The 4558-nt window shown below is 33.6% G+C and overlaps 1 pseudogene; it reads left to right on the top strand.

Moving 5' to 3' along the window:
- The first annotated feature begins 72 nt into the window (after window positions 1–72).
- Window positions 73–3834, top strand: LOC112460566 (annotated as a pseudogene).
- Window positions 3835–4558: the final 724 nt, after the last annotated feature.

Here is a 4558-nt window from a genome sequence, read left to right as displayed (position 1 = left end):
AAGTCGAAGTTTGACCCCTTGCGAATTGGCGTGGAATGCCCCATATACATGTAATGCGTACTTATTTTTAATGTTAGTAATTTTTCTCATTTTTCTTGTTTTCTTTCTTTTATATGCGTCACTTTTTTACTCATGATATGTGACAAAAGTCACTTGGTACAACCTTAAATGTTTTGAAATTGCCACTTAAAAATGGCTGCATCTGGCATCTGCGCAGAACCGTATGAAATTCGTCATGGGTAGCGACTGTGTTTTTACACGACTTGAAGGGTTCTGTTCGGGGCCGCTAGGGTGCGTTCCGAAATTCACTGACAGTACTGCCAGTACTGGAAATCGTTCCGAAAACTGCTGCCAGTACTGGTCAGCATCGTCAATGACGTCACTCATGACGTCATTAATAACCTACTGCGAGGTTAGAAATCTGCTGGCGATACTGAAGCGCGAGAGGTGAGGCAGCGTCAGTAAAAGCAGACGACAGAGGCATTGGCGCGAAAATGACGTAAAGACGAACGATCGACGAACAAGTAAACATGAAAGCAAATGTAGACTAATGAAGAAATAAAGACGAAAGTAAACTATAGGAGTGCAGTTGATTATTTTTATTAGTATTACAGTAATTATAAAAAATATTAATATTCTATCATGGCAGAAAGTATGATAGAATTACATCTTCAGAGTTCAGAAGGTGAAAATGTAATAGTATTTGTAACTGCTGAAGATGCTGCAAGAGTAGTAAATGGTAAGTGAAAATGATAGTGACATTTCCCTCGAAATGTCATATATTTACCAAAAAATTAACTCTTAATTATATAAGCATATCTATCAAAGTTTCTTGTCTTTTCATAGTATTAATATCTTTTCTCAAAGTATTCTATTTTGTTTTTGGTCCTCTTAGGTGGAGCGAAGTGGAACTCAGCAGCGACTTTACTGCTGTTGCACGAATATAGTGAGAAAGAAAGTCTTTTTAAGTCTGGGAAGAGGGCCCACAGATTTTACTGGGAAGAAATTGCCAAAATAATGAGATCAAAGGGATAGTCATTCTCTTGGGGACAGATTTCTTCAAAAATGGACAGCCTGAAGAGGAGGTATAAAAAAATTAAGGATGCATCTAAACAAAGTGGCAACGGACGTATTCCTAACTGGGAATTTTATGAGGTAAAGAAAAAATGTTTTTATTGCAAAACATGTATATAATTTGGAAATATTTATATACGGAAGTATATTTTGTCATATTTCAGACCATGGAGAAGATTTTTGGGCAACGCCCTTGGGTGACTCCGTTGAGCACTGCGTCTAGCAGTGGGCCGAGCAACGATACTTCAGACTCTGTCTCATCATCAGTATCAGACACAGCGTCATGCACTTCTCAAGGAGGTAATATTTGTTAATTGCAGATACTTATCAAAGTATGTTATAATGTAATTACTAGACTTCGGGTTATATGCAATTTGTATATAATCTGAAGTCTACTAATTACTAATTACATACTGTTTTTGTCTTGCAGACAAGAAAAAAAAGAGCAGGGCCGAGGAGCTCGCAGATGCTATCTATAGCAAAATTAAAAGTGACAGGGAGGAACATTATCTTAAAAAGTTGGAGGCAAAGGAGAAGTTGCATAGACAGTCTGAAGAAAGGAAAGAAATTCGACACAAAGAGAAGATGGTTATGAGAACTCAATTTTTACAGCTTCTGGATGCTCGTCTGAAGGTAATTGATGCTGCGGAAAAAACAACTATGGACTGTGATATAGAAAATACTCAATACCTTGGACCAAGCTCTTATAATTAGGACAGTACAACTGATAAGTGATTATTAGTTTTATTATTTTGTTAGTTTTTGATCTCCTTGTCTTTCCTAAGATTATCTTTAATTTTGTGTCACTACGGCTCATTATCAACTATGCTGCTGCATAGCTAGCAAGCTAGGCTGCTTTCGCGACAAAACCAAAATGATCCTCCGCTGTGATTAGTCAAATCTGAAATTTCATTGAATCTCATTGAAAATTTATTCAATGAAATTTCAGATTTGACTAATTACCGCGCAGGATCATTTTAATCTGGAACATATTAATTTTTTTGCGAAAGCATCCTAGATATTGCCTACAATTTTTAAGTTCCACCATAATGTGGAAATATTTTTTACCAAAGTACATGATTATTATTATGCCAAATATATTTGTGCCAATATATATATTTTTGTTTTTGACATTAATAAACAAGTCTTACATTTCATTCTATGAACTCATTTGTGTGATCTTAAACTATGTCACATGTTGTATCTGTGCATATTTTTTTTATTTGTTTATATTATATCGAAGCCATTGATTCAGTTGTTTTTATTTCTTTTATGTTATGAAGAAATGTAATGCTTGTTAGAAAAGGGAAATCTTTGAAGTCAAGTTTAGGTAAAAGTGTTATTATTATATAATTGTACAGATGGAGTCATTATTAATGCCTTCCTACCTGAAGATAGTGCTAAAGTTTGATATTCAATAAATTATTTTTTATAAAAAATGAGTTTAATTAAATAAATTTTTTTATTGGATATCGGACTCGAGCGGTTATCTTCAAATGGAAAGACATTAATTGTACATACACATGTAATGACTTCATCAATCAGTATTACCAGTTTTAATTTTATTTTATTATTAAAAAATGTAAACTAAGATTTTCAAGGTTTATCTAAGGCTAACACTTATTCTAAGATTGATATTATTATATAAGTTTTGATTATCCATTTTGTACATAATAATGATAAATTAATGTACGAGTGTTATTTGTAACTTAAGAAAAAAAAAGAAGGTATAAGAAATAAAATGTCATGTGAAAGATTATCCTATAAATTTCAATGTATTATTATTGCATAAAATGTATAAATATAAATATATAAAAATATAGAAAATTATAAAGTACAAACATGGAAAGTATAAAGAGGTAACACATTACTTAGAAATTGAACCCCACGTAACTAAACTCAAATCATTCTTGTATTGGCGGAAGAGATAATGCAATTCTGTCCCTCTTTGCATATTAGCTGCACGGGTCCTTGCTATTGGAGATATTTGTTGATAAAACGGCGCTACTCGCTACTGAGAATCGTTCCAAAATTCATTTTACTGACGATGCTGCTTTACTGATGACCAACGTTCCGTATTGTGACAGTACTGGCAGTACTGTCAGTGAATTTCGGAACGCACCCTAGGTAAGCGCAACAGTCGAACCCTTCAAGTCGTGTAAAGTAAAAACACAGTCGCTACCCATGACGAATAGTGTTAAGGTGGAAGCACATAAAATTACAGGAGCCATAGGCAGAATGCAGAAGCCATAGCGCATGCGCTGTGGTATTACTTTATCTGCCTATGGCAGAATGGCAGATATCATAGCGCATGCGCTATGGTTTTTGTATTCTGCCCATGGCTCCTGGATTTTCAATCTACATAAAAATACATAATGCATAGCCACGGGCACAATATATACAGTAGCGCAACTCTCCTGATTTCTTGTTGTCCAAAATGGAGTGCGCATGCGCGAAATAAGTAAGCGCTCACTAACCCCATCTGAACGTCGTTCTCTGAACTTCTTTCTCAATTGCTCTTCCTTTCTCCGTTCTGCTCCGCTCCCTCTTAAAATTTAAATGGTCAGTTAAATAAATGCCTATCTGTATTGGAGCAGAAATTTGGAGGGAATTAGCTCAATTAGTCACTGAATGCTATTGAGAGCTGTTAGAAGTGTTTGACAGACTCTGAATACGTTTATGTGATTAAAGTTAAAAGAGTTTACAAAGTATAAAGACAGTGAAAGAATGAAGTGAAGAAAAGTGAAGAAAGTGATAAAAGTGAAATAAGTGATATAAGTGATAAAAGCGAAGGAAACATAAAAGAGAAATTTTTTTCTAAGGGAATAGTTAACCTATATAAATATTATATAAGTTTTCAATTCTCTTGGAAGCACTTTGATCTTAGCTTTGTTTCAGGTGTTGCTGCATAATAATTAAAAATGCATTTTTAATTATGAATGCGATAAGAAAGCCAAGCTGTGCAGTACCAGAATGCGTTAAGAAGTTCATTGATGTGCAACGACATTTTTTTAAATTTCCAAAGGAACAAGACAGGTATAACACATTGCTTTATATAATATTATTATTTTTTATATAAATTATATTTTTAATTGTAATGTGTGCATTACTTTGTCATTGGTAAAATGGTACAACATTTACAGATGGCTGCAATGGGTACGAGCATGTGGAAGGCTGGATCTAGAACCTAAAGGTCCAGAATATGCCCACCAGAATTGTCGTTTGTGCCATTTGCATTTTGAAAACAAATGGTACAAAAAATTAATAAAGTTAGGGCTCGTCTTCACCCAGATGCTGTACCCACTATATTTTTTGGACCAGGTTTTCAACAACAGTGAGTTTTTACTAACAAATAATTATTAATTTTACATATTTTAATTTAATTAAATTAGTTTTGTTTCATAAAAAAGTATAAAATTGAATAATACTGGTATAAGGTAGTAGTACATAAAAAATAATAATAGCAAGAATATCTAACAATATT

Source organism: Temnothorax curvispinosus, unplaced genomic scaffold, assembly GCF_003070985.1.
Source record: "Temnothorax curvispinosus isolate PA1 unplaced genomic scaffold, ASM307098v1 QBEX01010636.1, whole genome shotgun sequence".
NCBI classification, from domain to species: Eukaryota; Metazoa; Arthropoda; class Insecta; order Hymenoptera; family Formicidae; genus Temnothorax; species Temnothorax curvispinosus.
Note: the sequence above shows the minus strand (reverse complement) of the source record. Positions and strands in the feature narration are given on the sequence as shown.